Source organism: Moschus berezovskii, chromosome 14 (genome assembly GCF_049115385.1).
Source record: "Moschus berezovskii isolate FMDL1 chromosome 14, NW_MosBer_1.0, whole genome shotgun sequence".
Lineage (NCBI taxonomy): Eukaryota > Metazoa > Chordata > Mammalia > Artiodactyla > Moschidae > Moschus > Moschus berezovskii.
Window position 1 is genome coordinate 68,160,914 of NC_142473.1, and position 25,351 is coordinate 68,186,264.

A 25,351-nucleotide genomic window follows, 5' to 3' on the forward strand; every position below is an offset into this window, starting at 1 on the left:
ATAAATAACTATACTTATAATTACTGAAGGCAAAGCAGACATTTTGGGGGTCATTTGGGAATAAGGGAAGTGTGAACTTAATTTGAACAGAAATTTCAGTTGATATTTGATTATTAACTGACAGGGATCCATATAGGATTCTAAACTTTATGGTTGGGACATATCCCTAGGATAGACTTCAGAATTTTGCATTTAGGGCAAGACAGTTCTCCTCTCTCAGGGAAAACTGCCCTTTTCAAAACAAAACTTGAAAAGGATGGTTCAGACATAAAACCGGATAATAAAATTAGGAAGAGAGGTTTAAGCTTGAGAAAACTGATTGGTCCTTGCAGTAGCAAAGAAGAGGAGGGAGGCAGAGAAAGGGAATCTTGAGAAAGGTAAACATTGCCTTTTGTAGCTAAATCCTTTCCCATTTCTCCCTGACTTCTGGGGCTGATCTCAAAAGGCAAATAGACCCAGAAATGTAACCCTGAATATCTTCTCCAAGTAGCCTGAAATTTCACTAATTAGACATTCTTAAACATTTAGATTCACCTTTTTAAAATTTTTTCTCCTAGTTTTATTGATATATAATTGACACACAGCACTGTGTACATTTAACAGAACTGTGTATGTTTAACAGCACTATGTATGTTTATGGTGTGTAGCATAATGATTTGACTTACATACATCATAAAGTGGTTATCACAGAAAATCTGCTGAATATCTACCATCTTATATAGATACAAAATAAAGAGAAAAAAAATTTTCCTTGTGATGAGAACTCTTAGGATTTACTCTCTTAACAGCTTTCATATATAATATAGAGCAGTGTTATTATATTTATCATATTGTACTTTACTTCCCTAGTATGTATTTATCTTATAACTGGAGGTTTGTACATTTTGATCACTTTCATCCAAGGTGGTCACCTAACCTTCACATCGAGCCCACCATATATTAAGTTTGCACAATCTATCTCATTTAATCCTAAACTTGTTTGCAAGATGAATATTATATCAAATTTTAAGATGAGGATAAAGACCTGGAAAGGTATGAAATGCAGAATCACACAGGCAACTTATTATTTCTTGTCCAGTTTCCTTTTACTGCTTCCTACGAGGGACAGAGGACAAGAAAGGGAGGCTGTACCAGCAGGGCTGCTGGGGTGGGAAGGGTGGAGGGCATGAGTCATACTGCAAACATCTCAGGTTTGTATGCTTATTAAGAAGTCTTTCAAACATATGGCAGAAAAGTGCGCTGCCTTAACAAAATCCTTATCATAGGACAATTTTCTGACAGACGGAAGCAAAACATCATGAGAAGTGCCTTTTTAAATTCCAGCAAAAGGCTTTATTTAGGCTATTGGCTGCTTTAACTACTTTGAAACATAACATTTTAAAGGATGCTTTAAATAGTATGCTTTCCTTTCCTTAAGATTAAACTTGAATTTACTTGGGGGAATGGATATTTTCATCAAAGCAAGGATTGACCTTGAAATCCCTGGGCATAGAACCAGAGAAAACCATAATTCAAAAAGATACGTGCACTCCAATGTTCATTGCTGCACTGTTTACAATATGCAGGACATGGAAATAACCTAAATGTCCATCAAAAAATGAATGGATAAAGAAGATGTGGCACACATATGCAATGGAATATTACTCAGCTATTAAAAAGAATGAAAAATGCCATTCGCAGCAATATGGAGGGACTGGGACGTTATCATGCTGAATGAAAGTAAGTCAGACAGAGAAAGACAAATATCTATGGTATCACTTATATTCAAAATTTTTTTAAAAGGGAGTACAAATGAACTTATTTACAAAACAGAAATACAGTCACGGATATAGAAAACATCCATGGTTTCTACATTATGGTTACCAGGGGATAAGGAGGGGTATGGATAAATTGGGAGTTTGGGAGTGACATATACACACTACTATATATAAAACAGATAACAAGAACCTGTTGTATAGCATAAGGAACACTATTCAATACTCTGCAATGACACAAATGGGAAAAGAATCTAAAAGAGTGGATATATGTATAACTGACTCACTTTGCTGTACACCTGAAACACAACATTGTAATTCAACTATACTCGTATAAAAATTTAAAAAATTAACAAAGAAAGAAAGAAGCAATTCTGATGGTAGAGATCTCTGGCTGCTGGAGGGGAATAGGATTGTGACTGGGGGGCACTTTTGGCAGCCAGAGCATAATCTGCAGTTTGTAGGGAGTATCTTTGAAGAGAGGAATGGGAAGTCCAGGTGTGTAGGTGAATGTAATATAAGCAGCATCGCAAGTAGGAGAAAGGGAAGTAGCTCAGTCGTGTCGGACACTTTGCGACCCCGTGGACTGTAGCCCACCAGGCTCCTCCATCCACGGGATTCTCCAGGCAAGAATACTGGAGTGGGTTGCCATTCATACACAACCTTACCTCAACTGAATGCTGAAAAGTGTTAAAGGCACAGCTGTCCTTGAGTTGTCCCCCTTCATTTTCCATGCCAGTGCCCTGGGAGAGCAGTTCCCTATTTCTTGTCCCCTAGAAGAGCCAAACTGACACATAAGTAGAGTAGGCTGTGATGTGGTATGAGGACAGACCCTGACCAAGAGACTGTTTCCTTAAATGCCTGAAATTTCCCTAACTCAGAGGAACATGGATTAGCAGGCAAAGTTTTTATTGGAATTGTTACCTGGTTATGCATGATCGGCATTCCCACAGATTCTCCTGGATGGTTGTGGCATACTTCCTCACACATTCCACTATGGCAACGATGAGTTCAAAAAGGAGGGGTGGGTAATTTCTATTCTGGAGTCAGGTAGTCAATATTGAGTGTGGAGGGACTGGGCTGTTTCACTAGTTCAGGTATTAAAAGAGGAAAGAAGGAATTTAAGGATAAATCAGGGGATTCCTGTTCTGGGAATAAAGTCATTCTGATGAATCAGTTGGGATGACTGAGGCAAGAGGGCTGAATGCGGATGGTCTTGGGTAAGGAATGAAACCTACCTGAGTCTCTATTCTCACCTGCCTGAATCTCGTCTCTGTTCTCTCACCTGTGAAAGGAGAATGTGGGCCATGATGAGTTGGGTGACTCTTCTCCATATATCATTTTAGAGAATTATACAACTCTACATTTTTTTTTTAGAGTTTAATGTTTGTCATAGCCATGGTTTGATGCTGAGACTTCTCAGGAACACAGTTATCAATTTGAACTTTTCCTAAAGGAAATTACAATTTCCTTTATTCCTACATGCTTTATAAAAACATTTTCAAGAATGCATTTAGTGAAAAATCTGTGGTTGGGGTAGATGTTTAAAGCCAGATAGCTTAATTACAAATCCAGCTCCATTATTTACTGTGTTAACTTTGGACAAGATTTTTCATCTCTCTGTGATTCCATTTCCTCATCTATAAAATGAAGACTGTAACAGTTATCCTTGAGTAATTGAATAAAAGCATTCAGAACAGTGTCTGGCAAGCGGTAGGATTTGAAAAACATTTGTGGGGAGCACATAAGTCACTCAAGAATGGTCTGTTCAATCAAAGCTTTTTGGAGGCATGAACATTTAACTTTGAAAAGAAGGGTGGGATTTTAATGATGGGACGGCAACCCTGATGAGCATGGAGAAGTAAAAGGTTATCACTGGGGAAAGACAAAAGCACACTTTGGTGGGATCACAGGGCATTCAGGAAAAATGGACGGAAAGGTTTTATGGAATCCAAATGCAATGTCCTTCAACAGCCAAATTAAGAAATATGAGCAGTTTTACTAGGTGACACAGTCAAAATGCTTGTGAGTAGGGAAATGTCAAAATCACAGCAAGATCGATGGTTTATTTGCCTTATTTGCATTTCCTCAGTTTAAATATCTTTTTTCTAATATAAAAACTATGCTACTCTGTTAAATTGCATCATCAGTACATTTAACTTCGGTGAATTAAACTCCAGAAGCTCTGGAGAGAATGGAAAACGTAAACAGTGTGGGTGCTGGCAGCCCTTTTCTCTCTAGGAGCTGATGCAATGGATTCAATCAAACCTGAAGTAGAATGCAACTAGAGCTTGTCACACTAAGTGAAGCCAGTCAGAAAGAGAAAGACAAACTCCACATGATATCACTTACATGTGGAATCTAAAATATGACACAAATGAGCCTATCTATGAAAACAGAAACAGGGTCTTCCCTGGGGGCTCAGATGGTAAAGAATCCACCTGCAACACAGGAGACCCGGGTTCGATCCCTGGGTCAGGAAGATCCCCAGAAGGGAATGGCAACCCACTCCAGTATTCTTGCCCAGGGAAATCCCATGGATGGAGGAGCCTGCAGGTTCATGGGGTAACAAAGAGTTGGACACAACTGAGCAACTGAACAGGCATGCATGCAAGGTATAATACACATTTCTCTGTGTGTATAATCCTGTACAATAATATGTACATATTAATGATGTGCTACTTGTAAGTAGTCATAAAGTAAACGTTTCATGTGTTCCACCTCTTAGAGCACTTAGGTATATTAATGACGATTATAAACTGTAGGCTTTTCCAGTTTCATCATCTTAAGATGGAGTCCAGCAATCACGATGATGGACACACCCATTCACCTGACACCCAAATGGCATCTACTTGAATGAAGAATCCTTAAAATCCAGGGCACGTTATTTTCACAGTTTTTGCCATTATACATTAGGGGCAATTTTTGTAATTTTCAAGGATGAATTTTATGAGATTTTTGAGCTGACTGTAGTACCAAGCTCCCTAATTAAGATTTGTGAATTTCCAGATTAAGATGAGATTACTTTGATCTATAGTTAGTGGGATAACTTTTTTTTTTAAAGAAAGGAGACACATCTCTAGGCTACAAAGAGTTCCTCCAGTGGGCCCTTCAGTCATGCAAATGTGGGTAGTACTGAGACGCTCCTGAACATTTTTTCATCCTACCCGCCCCTCCCTGAGGCCCAGGGGCACAAAGCTGATATCCAGAGGGAAAGTAGATTATTTGCATAAAGTGGCTGGGAGCTCCCAGGAGGGAGCGGGCAGAGACTCCCTGCTGCTGAACCTCTCTGCTTAGAGTCCACTTTCTGGTGGGCTAAGTGCTCCTCCCCCAACATCCCACCAAGGCAGGACTGGAAACCTAGGGTCTGGAGGAAGTCAACAATAACAGCAACAAATCTCCAATTTCTTTGAGGAAGGGAATGTGGGTTGATGACTCGGGCTTTAACAAAAATTCTAAGATTTTTCCTTTGGAGAAGTGTCAGCCTCATTCCCTAAGGCTGTTGGATTTCTCCATTTTGAAACCCATAGGAGGTAAGTGAGGAAAAAGGGCAGTGATGAACACAAGGTAAGTGGGAGGAGGACTGTTCTCCTCTGTGTGTGTGTCCGACTCTTTGTGACCCCATGGACTGTAGCCTACCAGGCTCCTGTCCATAGAATTTTCCATGCAAGAATACTGGAGTGGGTTGCCATTTCCTCTTTCCGAGACTCTTCCCCACCCAGGGATCAAAGCCATGTCTCCTGCGTCTCCTGCATTGCAGGCAGATTCTTTACCCACTGCTGTGCCACCTGGGAAGGTTGTTCTCCTTTTGATGAGTAATTTTGGGGTCTGGGGGTTGGGTAAAGACCTAAGATGAAGAAAGAGAGAGGTCTTGGATTTCACATTTGGGTGTTTTGAACAACTGTGACAGTTGGCAGTCTGAGTTTATGGAGTGTTTCATACTGCTTATACAGAAAACTCATTTGCTCATTTTACAGGTATCGATTACATTACTTTTGTATGCCAGACAATGATCTAGGCTCTGGGAACAATGCAGCCAACAAAACAAACAAAAATTCTTGCCCTCAGGAAGCTTCCTGTCTGGGTTGGGGTTCAGGGCGTGGGGGGTGGGGAGAGGCAGACCACCCTACAAAATAGTATCTTAGATGATGCTGAGACCTAAGGATAAAACAAGGATAAACATGGGGGGGGGAGGTTATGTGTATAGATAGGTGGTTATTGTTGAGGGAGGCCTCACAGACAATGTAAATTTGACTAAGGATCTGGAAAGGAGGTGCGTGGTTCGTCAGGGAGTGTTTTAGGCGCAGAGTGTGATCCAGATAGCCGAGGAGGGACAGTGATTGGAGTCTTTGTGAAACTAGGCTGGAGTGAGAGGAAGTGGGAGGTGAACTCCCCGTGAACTTTATAGACCATTTTAGGTCCACTGCAAGGTTTTTTGGCTTTTAATCTGAATGAGACCGGAAGGAACATTTGAAAAACACAGAAAAAAGCAAAGAAGTGAATGAAACAGATGGATCTGACATGGAAAGCCAATGGCTTCTTTGATTATACTGAAAGTGAAAGTCACTCAGTCGTGTCTGACTCTTTGTGACCCCACGAACTATACAGTCCATGGAATTCTCCAGGCCAGAACACTGGAGTGAGTAGCCTTTCCCTTCTCCAGGGGATCTTCCCAACCCAGGGATGGAACCCAGGTCTCCCGCATTGCAGATTCTTTATCAGCTGAGCCACAAGGGGAGCCCAAGAGCACTGGAGTGGGTAGCGATAGGCAGATCTCCAGCAGATCTTCCTGACCCAGGAATCAAACTGGGGTCTCCTGCATTGCGGGTGGATTCTTTACCAGCTGAGTTATCAGAGAAGGCCTGTATCTCTGTTAAGTCCTTCAGTAGTTTCTTTTGCCAGCAGAATGAAGTCCTTGATGCTAATCTGAATCTTGCTTCCTCCTCTACTCTTATTTGCTTCTGATTTATCCTCACTCTGACTAAAAACGATCAGTTTGTCAAATTTCTACTCTTTCAGTTCAGTCGCTCAGTCGTGTCCGACTATTTGCGACCCCATGAATCACAGCACGCCAGGCCTCCCTGTCCATCACCAGCTCCCGGAGTCACTCAAACTAATGTCCATCGAGTTGGTGATGCCATCCAGCCATCTCATTCTCTGTCGTCCCGTCTCCTCCCACCCCCAATCCCTCCCAGCATCACAGTCTTTTTACCACATTTTTTTCCTATAATTTTTGCATGAATCTTATCTTCTGCTCTCAAGTGTTCTCTCTTTGTTAGGGCTAATTCTTATATCCTTTAGATCTTAACTTTAATTCAGCCTGTGGACTGGCACAAAGTCCTGTGCTTAGAAAGTTAACTCCGAGAGACAGTGAAGGACAGGGAAGACTGGTGTGCTGCAGTCCATGAGGTCACAAAGAGTAGGACATAACTGAGAGACTGAACAACGATTGGTTTAATGGTCTTTTGTCACCAACCTGAAATGCTTAATAATTTTGAACAAGGGGTCCTGCTTTTTCACTTTGCACTGGGCCCTGTATCCATATGTACGTACCTAGTCCTGTTGATCCTCGACTATGCACCACTGCCTTGGTGCTGAGCATACAACAGAGTACCAGAAAAAGACGTCCTCCCTACTTTTGCAGAGCTTTCATCCTGGTGGAAGAGGTAGACATTAATCAAACAATTAGAAAATTGCAATTGAGAAAAAAAGCTACAGAGGAAGATATATGGAAATGTGGGTCAATCAGAGAAACCAGGAGATTCCCCAAGGAAGTAAATATTTTATTTAGCCGAGTCCTGTGTGTTCAATAACTCAGTTGCGTCTGATTCTTTGTATCTCATGGACTGCAGCCTGCCAGCCAGGCTCCTCTATCCATGGAATCTTCCAGGCAAGAATACTAGGGCAAGTTGCCATTTCCTATTCCAGGAGATCTTCCCTACCCAGGGTTTGAACTCGCATCTCTTGGGTCTCTTGCACGCGCAGGCAGATTCTTTAGCAACAGTGCCACTAACCAAGTCCTGGAGGATAAGAAATGAACCAGACTTTCCATGGCTTACCCCCTTCCCTACACTTGATTAGGTTCCTGTTCTGTCCCCTCTTTGTGTCCTGTACTTTTCTTTTTGACTGCTGCCAAGTCACTTCAGTCGTGTCCGACTCTGTGCGACCCCATAGACGGCAGCCCACCAGGCTCCCCCGTCCCCGAGACTCTCCAGGCAAGAACACTGGAGTGGGTTGCCATTTCCTTCTCCAATGTGTGAAAGTGAAAAGGGAAAGTGAAGTCGCTCAGTCATGTCTGACTCGTAGCGACCCCATGGACTGCAGCCTACGAGGCTCCTCCGTCCATGGGATTTTCCAGGCAAGAGTACTGGAGTGGCTTGCCATTGCCTTCTCTGTTTGACTGCTATTATTACTAATTATTAGTATGATGGCCAACTTTATAGGGAGAATATAAGTTCACACGATGTCTCATTTTTCACACTGTATTCTCAGATACAGTGTATTCTCCGCACAGTTCGGTCACTCAGTTGTGTTTGACTGTGACTGCGTGGACTGCAGCACCCAGGCTTCTCTGTCCTTCACTATATCCCAGAGTTTGCTCAAACTCATGTCCATTGAGTCGATGATACCATCGAACCATCTCATTCTCCATCGTCCCACTTCTCCTCATGCCCTCAATCCTTCCCAGCATCAGGGTCTTTTCCAAGGAGTTGACTCTTTGAGTCAGGTGGTCAAAGTATTGGAGCTTCAGCTTTAGCGTCAGTCCTTCCAATGAATATTCAGGACTGATTTCCTTTCGGATGGACTGGTTGGATCTCCTTGCAGTTCAATGGACTCTCAAGAGTCTTCTCCAACACTACAGTTCAAAAGTATCAATTCTTTGGTGCTCAGCCTTTTTTATTGTCCGGCTTTCTGTACATGACGACTGGAAAAACCACAGCTTTGACTATATGACTGAGCAACTATCACTTGACTATATGGACCTTTGAAGGCAAAGGCAAAGTAATGTCTCTGCTTTTAAATACGCTGTCTAGGTTTGTCATTGCCTTTCTTCCAAGTAGCAAGCATCTTTTAATTTTATGGCTGCAGTCATCGTCCACAGTGATTTTGGAGCCCAAGAAAATAAAGCTTGTCACTATTTCCATTGTTTCCCCATCTATTTGCCATAAAGTAATGGGACTCGATGCCATGATCTTCGTTTTTTGAATGTTGAGTTTTAGGCCACTTTTCTCTTTCACCTTCTTCAAGAGGCTCTTCATTTCCTCTTTGCTTTCTGCCTTAAGGGTGGTATCATCTGCATATCTGAAGTTCTTGATATTTCTCCTTGCAGTCTTGATTCCAACTTGTGCTTCATTCAGCCCAGCATTTCACATGATGTACTCTGCACAGAAGTTAAAGCAGCATACGGCCTTGACCCCTTTTCCAATTTGGAACCAGTCTGTTGTTCCATGGGCAGTTCTACTGTTGCTTCTCGTCCTGCATACAGGTTTCTCAGGAGGTAGGTCAGGTGGTCTGGTATTTCCATCTCCTTAAGGATAGCTTTGTACTCTGCATAGAAGTTAAATAAGCAAGGTGACAATATACAACCTTGACGCACTCCTTTTCCTATCTGGAACCAGTCTGTTGTTCCATGACCGGTTCTAACTGTTGCTTCCTGACCTGCATACAGGTTTCTCAAGAGGCAGGTCAGGTGGTCTGGGATTCCCATCTCTTTCAGAATGTTCCACAGTTTATTGTGATCCACACAGTCAAAGGCTTTGGCATAGTCAATGAAGCAGAAATAGATGTTTTTCTGAAACTCTCTTGCTTTCTCCATGATCCAGCGGATGTTGGCAATTTGATCTCTGGTGCCTCTGCCTTTTCTAAAACCTGCTTGAACATCTGGGAGTTCACGGTTTACATACTGCTGAAGCCTGGCTTGGAGAATTTTGAGCATGACTTTACTAGCGTGTGAGATGAGTGCAATTGTGCGGTAGTTTGAGCATTCTTTGGCATTGCCTTTCTTTGGGATTGGAATGAAGACTGACCTCTTCCAGTCCTGTGGCCACTGCTGAGTTTTCCAAATCTGCTGGCATATTGAGTGCAGCACTTCTATGCAGAGTACATCATGAGGAACGCTGGGCTGGAAGAAGCACAAGCTGGAATCAAGATTGCTGGGAGAAATATCAATAACCTCAGATATGCAGATGACACTACCCTTATGGCAGAAAGTGAAGAGGAACTCAAAAGCCTCTTGATGAAAGTGAAAGAGGAGAGTGAAAAGGTTGGCTTGAAGCTCAACATTCAGAAAACAAAGATCATGGCATCTGGTCCCATCACTTCATGGGAAATAGATGGAAAAACAGTGGAAACAGTGTCAGACTTTGTTTTTTTGGGCTCCAAAATCACTGCAGATGCTGATTGCAGCCATGAAATTAAAAGACGCTTGCTCCTTGGAAGGAAAGTTATGACCAACCTTGATAGTATATTAAAAAGCAGAGACATTACTTTGCCGACCAAGGTCCGTCTAGTCAAGGCAATGGTTTTTCCCGTGGTCATGTATGGATGTGAGAGTTGGACTGTGAAGAAAGCTGATCGCCGAAGAATCGATGCTTTTGAACTGTGGTGTTGGAGAAGACTCTTGAGAGTCCCTTATACTGCAAGGAGATCCAACCAGTCCATTCTAAAGGAGATCAATCCTGGATGTTCATTGGAGGGACTGATGCTAAAGCTGAAACTCCAATACTTTGGCCACCTCATGAGACGAGTTGACTCACTGGAAAAGACTCTGATGCTGGGAAAGGTTGGGGGCGGGAGGAGAAGGGGACGACGGAGAATGAGATGGCTGGATGGCATCACCGACTCTGTGGACATGAGTTTGAGTGTACTCCGGGAGTTGGTGATGGACAGGGAGGCCTGGCGTGCTGTGATTCATGGGGTCGCGGAGAGTCGGACACGACTGAGCGACTGAACTGAACTGAACTGAAGGATAGCTTTGGCTACATGGACCCTTGTTGACAAAGTGATGTCTCTGTTTTTTAATAAGTTGTCTAGGTTTGTCACAGCTTATTTTCCAAGGAGCAAGCGATGTTTTTGAATGAAAATTTTTAGCAATATTTTTGAACAAAAAGATTATTTTTTGGCTATAAGCTTTTTACGCATAAACTTTTTTCATGTACAATTTAGTAGTCTGCATTTTATAAAGAACTTAATTATATGAGACATTTTCCATTTTCTAAAACAAATTTCATGAGCTGGCTAAATCAGGGGCTTTGAAGAATTATCTGGAGGTTGGAGTTCTGAATGGATAAGAGAGGGAGAGACTGGAGGTAAAGAGATTAAGTTAAGAGACAATACATATACACTAAGTGTTCATTTACTTATTCAGCTACATTTACTAAGGGCTTATTATAAATGAGCTAGTGTAATAGGCATTTACAAAACAATCATTTTTTGTTTTTTAAATGACAGGACCCGCTCCTTGAACTTACAGTGTACTGAGAATCAGTGCCAGGGCTAGAAGGGAAAAAAAAATCCTTCCCCTTTTCAGCTTCCTTCATAGATGTGGCAATGCTATAATAGAGAGAATAAAAGCCTCCCATTAGCACGACTGAAGTGACTTAGCAGCAGCAGCAGCAGTGACCCAGAGAAATGTTTTGCAAGAATTCTGAAAGTTTGAAGTTCTAGTGGAATATTTTTGTTTCACTGATAGATTTTTCTATTATTGTAACTTTCTCCTTTGAGTCATGCTTTTATCCTTTTTTGGTTCTTTTGACTACTGCTTTTCTAAAAAAATCAAAAGTAACTAAATACTAAGTAAAAAGGAATGGCTAATATGCTGCTATCTGAGAGAAGGTCAGTGTTTTGTTTTTCTATTTTGGAAACCTTTGCAACTGGTTATCCTCCCTAACTTCAAGAAAACTCTTTCCAAAAACGTTATTTCCTACTGCCTCAGGGCATACTATCCTTTTCTTTTAGTTGGAAAAGCAGCAGGGAGTCAAGGTGTGGAGTTAGATAGGCAGCAAGTTGCCACTCCCCTTGCCCTGCCTCAGTTACTGCAAGAGCATAGTCTGCGGATAAATCCTTGTGTGATAGACAATCCTCCTAGTGAAGATTATGAAGGCAACAAACGGAGGGCCCTTCCACGCTTCAGAGAAAGGTGTTCTCATAAACACTAATTCAGGATAAAAAGAAACAGAGGAAATGAATATTTAAAAAGATTAACTCGGAATGATACCTATAAGGTCAGTTGTTCAATAAGGAAAAGAAGGAGCGAGGGAGTACAGACCAGGACTTGGCTGGATAATCTTGGGTAGGTCACCTAAACTTTTTTGAATCCCTGCCCTACTTAAGAAGAGTTTGGACCAAGGATCTCTTAAGGTTCCTTCATCTCTAAAATTCTATGGTTCTAGGATGGAACCATCCTAGAAGGGCCATTCTGTTGATTTCCTAGTCTCCAAGAGGGAGATAACTAGTTTCTGGGAGAGAAACTGACTGCCTTGATGGAAAATTATCAACGCAGAGGTGGGTGAACTTATTTACGGGGGTTTGGACCGTAGCGATGCTCTTGGAAAATTTCCACGAGGGCCTTTTCCTCGTTCTTTAACCTGATTTTACAATTCTCTTGACGCTTTGGGATGGCGGAGCGGGAAGAACCTATTCAGACTGGGATTGTTCACTTCAACCATTTCCCCCTTCCTTATTAGATCTTGAAAAAAAAAAAAAAACAACCCGCCAAGAAACAGATCCGAAAGGGGTGGCAGGGGAAACTATGATTACGGGATCTCGAAAGGCCTGTAAAATGCGCTTCCGCATTTTCATCTTTTCTTTGGCATTAGGACCTTTTCAAAAAATAGATTTTTGGCGGAGTGGGCCCAGGAATGAGGTTCAGAACAGTAGAGGGGGTGCTGGCGTGCGGCAGCTCCGGATCGGACTCCAGCCGGCCGCCTGGCGGGCTAGACTAAGCTACCAGGGCGCGGCCGCGGCGGGCGGGCCCCGGGGAGGGGCTTTGCGGAGGCGCCGCGGCCCGAGCCGAGCGGGGCCGCCGGGGCTCCGCGCGCAGAGCGGCCGGGCGGGCGGTGGCGCTGCGGAGGCGGCGACCGAGGCCGGCGGGCGCGGAGGAGGGGCCCGAGACTGGGGCGGCCGGCGGCAGCCGCCTCGGTGACGACTCCCGGCGGCGCGGCGACCAGAGGAGACCGAGCCGCGGGCCCCGCCGCCGCCGCCGCTCCGGGCTGTCTCCCTCCTCCTCCAGTCTCGGCGGGGGCGTCAGGAATGGGCCCCAGCCGCCGCGGGCCCCGCACGCCGCGCCGTCCGTAGGCCCCCCAGCCATCGGAGGTCGGCCGGCTGGCCTCTCACCACCCCTCACCCCAGCCGAACCGTCCCCACCCAGATCCCCGGGAAGGAAGATGAGGGAGACGGGCCCGGCGCTCAGCAGCCAGAGCAGCAGCAGCAGCAGCGGTCGGGGGAGGGTGTTTCGCCGTTTCCTCTCAGCCGCCAGGACAAGATGGCAGCGGCCGCGGAGAGGGGCTGAGCCCGGGCTGGGTGGTGCCGCCTGCTGAAGCGCCTGGCTCCCTGTCCCCGGCACGGCCCCGCACCCACCCCGGACATGCTCAGGGCTGCGGCCGCCCGAAGAGGGGAGAGCGCAGGCCTCTAGGAAGGTAAGGGACTGGGCCCAGGGGCGCCCCACCCCGCGGCGGGGGGGAAACGGCTCCAGCGGCCGCGCCTGCGTTCGGAGGGCCGGCGGGCCCCTCCTGCAGACCCTCCCTCGGCCCGACGCCCCGGAGCGCTCCGCACCCGCCGCGCGCTCCGCACCCGGAGCCGCATCTCCTGTGCGCGCGTGCCCCGCGCTTCCGCCTGGCTCCCTTGGGGTGGCGGATCCGGGCGCCTCCCTCGAGGCCGAGGCGCCCCAGGCCCGAGGCCGCCGGCCGCGGGGGGCCGCGCGCGGTTCCTGCGTGCGGCGGCGCGGCCTCCGGGAAGCCGCGCTGGGGCTGGGCCGGGCGGCCCCCGCCGCCCCCTGCCAGGCTTGCGCAACGGCTCTTCCCAGCAACGGAAGTTTTGTTTAGTCCCACTGGTGGGGCGGGGGGTGGCTCTTCCCTCCCCGCAGCCTGGGCCGTCACTCCGGAGACCTCTTGTCTTTCAAAGGGGAACAAACACAAACACACGCACGCGCGCAACTTGAGCGCCGCGGCCGATGGCTGCGCCCCTGGCTTTGTGGCCCAGTCCCCAGCGTCGGCGAGCGGCGGGTCCGGAGGGTGTCAGCTCGAGGGACGCGAGTGCGTGTGATTGTTGGGGAGGAGAAATGTGATCCGCCGCTCCGCGTCCCCCGCCGCGGCCGGAGGAAGGCGTGGCGGCCGCGCGGCGGGTCTGTTGCCGGCGTCTCTCGTTACGGTGGCGGCCGCCCGCTTCCCTTCGCGGCGCTGGGAGAACTCGCGGAAAGACTTCGGAGGAGAGAATGTCTGTTTTCCTGTCGGGAGGGAGACGGCTGTTTTAACATGGTATGTAGCTCTCGGCGAAGCCTGCTGTTTCCCAATCTTATCTCTGCTTGAGGAATTGCGCTGAAGGGTGTGTGCGTAAATTACCTTGGACCTGTTACAGAACAGTCACAACACGTTCAGTCCTTGAACCGTGTTTTCACAACCTCTTGCTGCCCTGTTAGAATTTATTTTTCCACCTGTCGGTCGCTGCTTCTCATTAGAAAGAGCTTCTGTTAGCAACAGAAGTTTTTCAGATTATCGTCCAGTTTACAGGCAAAGCTGATGGTTGATTCCATTGTCAACTTTGATGTCTCTCTGATCTAGGGGCAGAAAAGTTAGCTGGTAAACCAGCCTGTGCCTCTGTTTAGTAGTTTGGTGATTATTATTATTATTTTCTATTTTAGGTATTTGCTTGTTAGCTGTAGCTTCTGAAGATGAAGGATTTATATTTAAACCGTTTCCGTTTATTTCCAAATTTTAATTACTGGGCGCTTTAAAATTATAAGAGGTTCTCTTAATCAAATTTTTGATGAGAACTTTTAAGCAGGATCGGTGAGTTTTGTTACCCAACTAAAAACATTTTAATCCTGCATTCTTAATATTTCAGAAGCGAGGCAAGCCTCACCATATGTTTGATAAGTCTAAATTCTGCTTATGCTTGCAAGTGCGGTGCTAATTTTATACAATGAGCCATGATAAGATTTTGATAGGTCATGATTAAACTTAGGATTTAAGTAAACAAAATAAGACTGACCCTTTTTGTTTTCTTTAAAAAAAAATCGCTTAAGATAGTTTTGTTGGTTACCTCATGCCTTCATGCCACTTAAGAGTAATTGAGATGTACCAACCAGGTAAAGTTCCGCACTTTTTAATCAACAAGGTGTTTCTTGGTATATTTATGGGTGTATTCGTTAAGTATAGGGTACTCTTATTTGTGAAATACAATGGTTGAGGTTTTTCTTTTTCCACATTTTTGAAACGTTTTTAATTTGTGTAAAGGTGAAGATGTTCTGATACATTTGATATTTTGGATATTTCATTGTGTGCGGTTCTTTTTTGTATTTATGGGGAAAATTGAATAATTTAATTTGTTCCTTAATTTTTTATACTCTAGAGACTATATTTAAAAATTTTTTGTGGAGAGCCTTAGCTTAAAACTATATGTTTTAGAAAGATAAAATGAGCTTGAACTCTAGAACAGGGCCAGCCATTAAATGTTTCAGATTTATATTTGGACACTGCTGACTATAGTAGCTAAACATACATATTAGGCAAGCAGATCATAACCTGGTGAGCCAGTCTTGTTTATTGTCATAATACCTTTTCCATTGAACTTGTCATTATCTTGCTTATAAACCAGTCATTGGCTTCTGGGCATGGAGTTTTAGAGTCACATAAAAGTGGATGATTTTTATGGAATAATTCTCCTTGTAAACATGCTTGAATAGAAGCTTCAGATCATACTATTTTAATTTTTTGGATGTTCTGTCATGGGTATCGTAAAACAAGGTGCAAATTACAGAGGTGGGTTTCTGTCGCTAGTAAGGCAGGGCGCAGAAGTATTTGTTGAATGCAGATTATTGAAAGCCCCACCCCCCTTTTTTTTTTCTCGCAACTTAAAATAGCAGCAGCTGTCAAGTGAACTTTTTCATTGAGCTTTGTTTTAAATATTTGATATATCAACATTGAGGGCATCTCTATGGAAGGGCAGATGAAAAAAATGTAAATTTCAGAGTGCTAAAATGCTGTTTCCCAATCCTGTTTCACAACCATTGAATGCAGTACTTGTTTGAGTGTTTTCATTGAATGTTACAATGATTTATTCTGGTAACTTTCAAAGTTAATTTTCTTAATATGATGATATGGTAGATTAGAATTGCATTATTGGTGGTTAGTTAATTCAAAGTCTTTAAAAAATATAGTTTCCATTTTAACTTACGTTTGAATTTGGAGATGAAAATATCATGGCAATATTTAGATTTAAGGGTGTTTTAAGGACCTTTGAATTTTTTCACATTTAAAGTATCTGTTCAGAATTTTTCTTGCTTCTTAACTATTAAAGGACATAAGATGATTTGCTGCATGGTTATATTGTTGGTACCAAAAGAAATCTTCATGTGTTTGCAGCTGTCCTAGTTTCCTAATGTCTGAAGTTGAAACTCCCAGTGTGATATGTTTAACTTGGAAGTTACTTTTGATGACAAACCCTAGAACTTTGTAAAAATCAAGGAACCTATCAGTGTATTTTATTTTAAAAGAGCCCCTCCCTGCTCCCTTGTGGGGGCCCCCCCTACTTGCTGAAAGCTTTGTGGTGGGTATAACATTTTCTGTGTAATATGAATGTAAGTCTAAATAAGTTATTTGAAATGTCCTTTCTGATTCTGGATTCAGCTGCTTAAAAAATTTATATATACACATACACATATATATGTATATAGTTTGTCTATTACGTTAAAGCATACACTGTAAGTTGAATATAGGGCTATAGATTTGGAATAGAAGTTTTAAATTAGTGAAGGGTTTTAGGATTAGCCATAGTCCACTCCTTTTAGTTGGGTTGGTATAATTAAGAGCGATTTGGGGAAGAACAGTTCAATATTAGTGTGCTGCTTCTGTGGCTTTGTCATAGCTGTCCTTTTTTAAAAATCTTAATCACTGTCAAGACAGAACAGATATTTGGAGGATGTATGTTACACATTTTACCCAAATATTTGTCGAATTAGACCTTGACCAATTTAGCAGATCAGGCTGTTCTCCACAGTTGCTACTTGGGCCATGTATCACTACACAAAGGCAACATGTCTCCATTCCGAAGCATACCACTTGAATGCTAGTGCGTTAGAGCTTCTGCTCTCGTTTCTGCTCTCGCTACTCCTGTGGAAATGAAAAGAACTGGATGAGTTTTGGAAATAATATATTTTTAGGGTGGCATTTATAGTTTGTGGACAGTTAAGACATTAAGCTGATTTACTTTGTCTTTCCTGTTTAGTAGTTAATGGCAAGAAAGCTGTCTTTTTTTTCTTTGAAAGCTTTTTTCTAATGCAAAAGTCTTTGAAATGAAACAAACCAAGATAATATTTTTTTTACCTTAAGTGTATTTTATTTTGATCCAAACAATTTGTCTAATTTTCTGAGTGAGCATTTTTTACTCCTAAGGGAGATTGAGTGGAAGGGAAGGTAGAGGGCAGATGCTTCAGAGAAAGCTGGGCTGTGGTGGGGGTGATGGTGAGGTGTGGATTTCATTGGATTTGGGAGACTTAAGAAATCTGTTTTAAATGTTCAAGTTGCTAGAAACCAAAGTTCTCTTAGTTGTAAAGTCAATGAAATATTGTGGTAGCTTGGAGGAAAGATTATGAATATGGCATTGGCACCTGCCGAATGATCATTCTTGTGAAATAATATGTTTATCATCCTTGACCAGTTTTTAAATCCTCCCCAGCCCCCTCTTTATTTTCCTTAAAGTATAATTTAGGGAAGATAAACTTTTTATACAATTAAAAAAAAAGAACATTTTACAGGCCTATCTTGAAATTAGAGGTGTGACAGAACAGAACATATTGCCATTATGATGAGTTTGATTTATGGGAATAATAGTTTTAGTTTTTGAAGATCCTTAAAAATAAAACTGAAGTGCATTTAATGTGCAAATCTAGGGTTTTCAAAACACAGGCTTCTTTGTCAACACAGTTCATTTTTACATTCTAAGAGGAACATCTCTTTTAAAGATTAGACTTCCAGATACTTTCTGGTGTTGCATTTTCTTTCTTGCTTTGTCTTTTTTTTTGTTGTTTTTTTTAAATGAAAAGGTGGTTACACCTAAAAGAAGTAGAGGTTTGTGGAATAGGGGAAAATAGTACTTGGCTCCTCTGAACTGTACCTTTTCTTTGATCTAAGTGAAATGAAGTCGCTCAGTTGTGTCTGATTCTGCGACCTCACGAACTGTAGTCTGCCAGTCTCCTCTATCCATTGGATTTTCCAGGCAAGAATACTGGAGTGGGTTGCCATTTCCTTCTCCAGAGGGAATCGGACCTGGGTCTCCCACAATGCAGGCGTCTGAGCTACTAGGGAAGTGAGGACCTAAATTGTGAAAAACTGGTTATTTAGTGTAACTCTTTGGTCACATTGAAAATAAGGGATCGCCAGGGGTGATCAGATTTAGTTCTGGAGTACCTTTTCTAACTGGAAAAAAATTGTTTTAAGTTTGATAGATATTGAAATAATCATATCAGCAGACTATGAGTCACTCTCTCCCTCCTTTAAAATTTTGTAATCATTTATTATAAGTTATATTTGATTACATATAGATTACCAAGAAAATTGTCTTTAGGATTTTATAGAAAATATAAAGCTTGGCTATATTTGACTAGCCAATTAATCCATTTTAGAAATTTTAAAAAGTATTTGATTTGCTAAAAAAACATTAACTCTTCAACTTCTTCTTGCTTTGTTGCATATTGTTCATAAGTTAAACAAAATGTGTTACAGTTTTTGAAAAATAGAAGGTAAACTTTGCAGAAAATAACTTGTTTAAAAAATGTGTCCTCCCCTACAAAGCAATTATTTTAAAGGTGTAAAAATTTTATTACTGTATATATTGACTGTGTGTTATCTGTTTAATAATACATCAAGAGTCTTGTAGATCTGGTAAACTATACTACTTTAGATAAATAATGCTCAGTCTTACATAGTTAATAAGTTAGATGGACTGATAACATTGAAAATTGAACCCGACTTTCTAGAGACTTTTTTTTTAAGAAGTATAATACTTCTGAGGACTTTAAATCTGTAACTTATTGTAACTTTTAATGAGATTAAATAGGGTACAATAACATAAAAAACCACAGTGAAAATTAGAGGTTATGTGCTAGATAGTCTAGAGCTATTATGCTGTGTTTCACTACATTCTCAAAACAAAACATGTTTTGGGCCAGTTTCAGTGGAGACAGTACAGGTATCTGTATAGTATGTTAGTTATAGTTTTGTATTTTGGGTTAGATAAGAGTAGTATTGGGTTCAAGAGTATTGGGTTTTTAATCCGGTTGCTGCTGCTGCTGCTGCTGCTAAGTCACTTCAGTCATGTCCGACTCTGTGTGACCCCATAGACGGCAGCCTACCAGGCTCCCCTTTCCCTGGGATTCTCCAGGCAAGAACACTGGAGTGGGTTGCCATTTCCTTCTCCAATGCATGAAAGTGAAAAGTGAAAGTGAAGTCACTCAGTCATGTCTGACTCGTAGCGACCCCATGGACTGCAGCCCACCAGGATCTTCTGTCCATGGGATTTTCTAGGCAAGAGTACTGGAGTGGCTTGCCATTGCTAATCCGGTTAGTATACTTTAAATATTTTTTTGTAGCTGGATCATTAACTCTGACCACAAAGAAATGAAATTTTATTATGATAGGTAAAACAATGATAAATAAGTATATGAAAGTTATTTAGTACATGTTTGAGTGCCCATTAACTGCAAATTACTGTCTATGGATGAAGAGTAAAACATGATAATCTCTGCTTTGAGGAAGTAGATTATGAATTTTATTTTTGTGATAATCTTCCCATCAAGTTTAGTCAATTTAGTAGTGTAATAGCCTTATATTGCCTAATAGAGATGTGTTGTGTTATTTAGTGGCTAAGTCGTGTCCAACTATCTTGTGAGCTGTGAACTCACAAAAATAGCCTACTAGGTTTCTCTGTCCATGGGATTTTCCAGGCAAGAATACAGGAGTGGGTTGTCATTTCCTTATCCAGGGAATCTTCCCAACCTAGGTATTAAACCTGCATCTCCTGCATTGGCGGGCGGATTGTTTATCGTTGAGCCACCAGGGAAGCAGTTTAGTAGTGTAATTGTCTTTATTGCCTTATGGAGACACACATATGTTAATTTAAATGAAGGAGAGGGTCATTTCTCAAATACAGTTTATCTCATTCTCTTATTCTCTAGTGTTTCCTTCTGCACTTGCCCCATTCTTGTATGCCTGAGAAAGTTATTGTAGGATTGCCTCTTCTAATTATATTATTACTTTCTCAGTTTGGAGTAGGGCTCTCCAAATCTCATTCTTATGCCATCTGTGGGAAGAAAACAGGTGAAAACTGGGTATAGACAGAATTTCATTTTAAGGTACTTTTAAAAATAGTGAAATTTCTGGCTATAACTCATGTTGAAACCACTCTTCAGAAGGGATATTATTTGTGTACTTAATCTGTGTAAATCAAGTCTGTCTTATGTTGAGGTCCTTAAAACAGTCATGCAAAAGGCAAGTGTTGTATTGTTTCTCCTATTATAATTGTATATGATAAATTCTTAATGAACTCTGACAATTTGGTAACATTTTGATATTTTATACATGTGTATTTAAAATGGAATTCTTTTTCTTTTTGGCCACACTGTACAGTGTTCTTGCCTGGAGAATCCCAGGGACGGGGGAGCCTGGTGGGCTTTCGTCTATGGGGTCACACAGAGTCGGACACGACTGAAGTGACTTAGCAGCAGCAGCAGCAGCAGTACACCTTGCAGGATTTTAGTTCCCTGACCAGGGATTGAACCCAGGCCCCAGCTGTGAAAGTTGTGAGTCCTAACCCTTGGGCCTCCAGGGAATTCCCTAAAATCTGCATGGAAACCTACTCAGAGTGTTAGGGACTATAACATAATTGGTTTCCTAATAGCTTTTGAGTAGAAAATAGTTGGAATGCTTGCCTTGTTAGTTGCCCTAAGCCTAGTGTGACAGTGGTGGAAGTATTTCTAGTGGCTACTTTGAAACTTGCAAAATCACTTTAAAATTATCTCATATCTGAAGGTATATCTAGTTTGAAATTGTTTCCTATTAATCTGATTGGAAGAAAATGAGCTACCTCAATTTATAACCTATTTTTTATAAAATAGCAGTATAATCCATTGTAGGGAAAAGGTTACATTAAAAAAATATAAAATCATATCTAAACTGTTCTTTGGTCAGAGACCATGTCTCAAAGGTTTTTATATCTCCTCAAATGCCTGCTTGACATTGGGGAATCAAGTGTAATTATCATTGATAGTGTGATAGTGAAGTCGCTCAGTCATTTCTGACTCTTTGTGACCCCGTGGACTGTAGCCTACCAGGCTCCTCTGCCCAATGGAGTTTTCCAGGCAAGAGTACTGGAATGGGTTGCCATTTCCTCCTCCAATAAAAGTAGTCATAAATCATAAAAGTAGTCAAATACTGGCATACTTTATTGAGTAGCTTGACTGGTACCTGACCAAGCAATTGTGAATGTATCAAAGACCCATTTGACGTCTCAAACACTACTTTACCCCTCACCTCCTTAATCCTAGCAAATGAGTCTGTTTCTTAGGTAGAGGTCAGCAGATGTCAATTTCCTGCGGATTTCCAACCCTTTACTTCTGAGTATAACTTCTCCCATTACCCGTTTTGTGTTTCCACTACTCTCTCAAGAAAAGAAATACCTCTTTTCCTTCAAGAATACTCCCTATTCTCTTTTGTGGATTTCATCCTAAAATGTTTTTCAGCATCTTGAACCTATCCAGTAACTTCAGTTTCCCTCTTTTTCTTGACCCCTTTTCTTCAGCCTTAGACAGGCATCTTTTAATTGTGCCTCCGCAGGTCTGCGGACCTATCTTCCCTACCCTATTTCTTCCACATTTCTTAATGTGTACTCTAGCCTCTGCTTGACAGTGTAGCTCTCTGTCCATGCCACTCTAGTGAAGTTACTCCCACTAAGCTCTTCAGTAGTTTTCTTTTATTAATGGTTTGTGTATTTCTCTAGATGATTGCATCCAGTCACTATTCAGTTCTGAGCTTCTTCTAGCTCATCTTCTGAACTGTCTCCTGAACTCCCTATTTTTCCTTTACAGGTAGCTCAAACTGAATTAATAATCTTACTTCCAAATTTGTTCCTTTATCTGCAATTCCTTTTTGGTATTCTATTTCATTTTCTATTTCAGTTTTGATATTTGAAACTTTGAGTCTTAAACTATTTTTTTTTTCTGATGAGTGCATTTAAAAAATAATACTAAAAATAGGACGAACAGCCACAACTGTGCTTTTGCAAAACAAAAATCTTTCAGTTTTTATCAAGTCTCCTTTTTGGAAATCCATATTAAGGAAATAAAGTATGTATAAAAACTATATGAAAATATTATTTACAACTTTATAAATATGAAAAAACTGGGAAAAAAGCAGTCTAGCAACTTACGATATGCATATGTGGTAGAATATTATGCTGCTGTTTAAAATAAGAGTAAAGATATTCTGTAAGAGAACAAATTGACATCAGGTTATACATGTATTATGATTCAGTCGCTCAGTCGTGTCCGACTCTTTGCGACACCATGAATCGCAGCACGCCAGGCCTCCCTGTCCATCACCAACTCCCGAAGTCCACACAAAACCATGTCCATCGAGTCAGTGATGCCATCCAGCCATCTCATCCTCTGTCATCCCCTTCTCCTCCTGCCCTCAATTTTTCCCAGCATCAGGGTCTTTTCAAATGAGTCAGCACTTCGCATCAGGTGGCCAAATTATTGGAGTTTCAGCTTCAACATCAGTCCTTCCAATGAACACCCAGGACTGATCTCCTTTAGGATGGGCTGGTTGGATCTCCTTGCAGTCCAAGGGACTCTCAAGAGTCTTCTCCAACACCACAGTTCAAAAGCATCTTCGGTGCTCAGCTTTCTTTATAGTCCAGCTATCACATCCACACATGACCACTGGGGAAACCATAGCCTTGACTAGACGGACCTTTGTTGGCAAAGTAATGTCTCTGCTTTTTAATATGCTCTCTAGGTTGGTCATAACTTTCCTTCCAAGGAGTAAGTGTCTTTTAATTTCATGGCTGCAATCAGCATCTGCAGTGATTTTGGAGCCCAGAGAAATAAAGTCAGCCACTGTTTCCACTGTTTCCCCATCTATTTGCCTTGAAGTAATGGGACCGGATGCCATGATCTTAGCTTTTTGAATGTTGAGCTTTAAGCCAACTTTTTCACTCTCCTCTTTCACTTTCATCAAGAGTCTCTTTAGTTCTTCACTTTCTGCCTTAAGGGTGGTGTCATCTGCATATCTGAGGTTATTGATATTTCTTCCGGCAATCTTGATTCCAGCTTGTGCTTCTTCCAGCCCAGCATTCCTCATGATGTACTCTGCATAGAAGTTAAATAAGCAGGGTGACAATATACAGCCTTGACGCACTCCTTTTCCTATTTGAAACCAGTCTGTTGTTCCATGTCCAGTTCTAACTGTTACTTCCTGACCTGCATACAGGTTTCTCACGAGGCAGTTTATTGTGATCCACACAGTCAAAGGCTTTGGTCTTTGTATTATGATTGTATTATGATTTGGTCATAGTATTATGATTATAAGCATGTAATAAAGCACACATTAGAATGAAGGAAATGTTTTTGTGCAAAATGTTAAATTTCACAGATTAGTCCACTGATTCTAGCCATCTGATTTTAAGTAGTGATAAGGCTTAGTGATAATTTTTACTCATTGAATAAATAACATTTAAGTCATTATGTTGTAATATGACTATTTTGGCATATTCATCATGTATGTGAAGTTGCTCAGTCATGTCCGACTCTTTGCGACCCTGTGAACTGTAGCCTACCAGGCTCCTCCGTCTGTGAGATTCTCCAGGCAAGAGTACTGGAGTGGGTTGCCATTTCCTTCTCCAAGTTTTACGTCTGAGATTCTATCTAGCCTCATACCTAATTGCCTGAAAAATGGCATGAGGTCAGTTTTGGCCAATAAGAAATTTTTAGTTATTATCTGGAGGATAAATTTCTCATCAGTAAGCTATAACTACTTTGTGGCCATTTTCAAATGATTTAGTGTGTTTTTATTTCATGCCATGGAATCAGTAGCTAGTCTTAATTTTGAAGTTAAAAATTAGGGGGCTTTCCTGGTGGATCAGTGGTAAAGAATTCGTGCACCAATACTGGAGACTCAAGTTTGAGCCCTGATCCAGGAAGATCCCACATGCAGCAGAGCAACTCAGCCGCTTGGCCACAACTATTGAGCCTGTGCCCTAGAGCTAGGGAAACGCAACTTTTGAGCCCACGTGCTGCAACCATGAAAGCCAGCTTTCCTCAAGCCTGTACTTCACAACAAAAGCCACTGCAAATAAGAAGTCTGTCCAGTGCAAAGGAGAGTACACCCTGCTCACTTCAGCACAGCCAAAAATAAATAAATTATTTAGAAAAAAATGTGTTAGATATTACAGGCATCTTCAATCTGAATTACTTTCTTTTTAAAAAAATTAATTTTATTGAAGTATAGTTGATTAATAGTGTTGGGTTAATTTCTGATGTATAGCAAAATGATTTGTTTATGCATATATATATACACATATGTGTATCATTTTTGCATATTTTCCGTTATGATTTATTACAGGATATTGAATATAGATATTGAATATACTATATACCCTGTGGTATATAGTAGGACCTTTCTGTTTACCAATTCAATGTATAATAGTTGGCACTGCAGTCCCCACTCTCAATTCATTGCCCGTGCCCCCTTAACAACCACAAGTCTGTTATATTGGTGAGTCTGTTTCTTTGAATTAAAAATTTTTTGAATTAAACTTTCTTAATCATATTTTTATCTTTTCATGCGTTGGTGGTGTTAAGAAAACTCTTTAGCCAGATAAATTTTGAGTTTTTATCATCATTATAATTCTGATACATATAATTGTATGGTATCCTATATGACAGTATGGCTTTTTACACTGATATAACAAATTTTTTTCAATGTTTCTGTGAGCTTGTTGTGGAAGAAATAAATGTTTATGTGATCCTTGCTAAATGGATATAAATCTGCAGTTTTAGTTCACAGCTTATTACATGCAACCCAACAATGTGTCTTTAAGAAGTTAATGGTTAGAGGTAGTCAGAGCCAAACAAGCAGTTGTAATAGTTTCTAAGAATTCAGCAGTCCTTTAAGAGTACTTTTGAGAAGCTGGCTGTTTTTCCTCTTTAGGGCTTTATGAATTGCTTTGTTCTTTAGTTTTTTTCTGGCTTTCTTAAGGATATCCATTGTAAATTTCTGCCCTGTCCTCTTCCTCAAATTTGTCATGAGAATAAGAGTGAGATCTTTGTTTTTCTTAATATAGTCTCATTTCTGTTCCTTCTATTGTTTCTCACTTGATACCATAGA

The 25,351-nt window shown here is 41.6% G+C and overlaps 1 protein-coding gene across 6 annotated transcripts in view; it reads left to right on the forward strand.

Annotated features, from left to right (window-relative positions):
• Positions 1-13,251: 13,251 nt before the first annotated feature.
• HIPK3 (homeodomain interacting protein kinase 3) overlaps positions 13,252-25,351 on the forward strand; it is a 90,128-nt gene continuing 78,028 nt past the window's right edge. For 5 of the 6 annotated variants that reach the window (XM_055423795.2, XM_055423800.2, XM_055423798.2 and 2 more), the window contains exon 1: positions 13,252-13,390. The gene's annotated coding sequence lies outside the window, so the exon portion shown is untranslated. Of the gene's footprint in view, positions 13,391-13,851; positions 14,228-25,351 lie in introns of those variants that run through there. The other variant, XM_055423796.2, reaches the window with a different exon arrangement.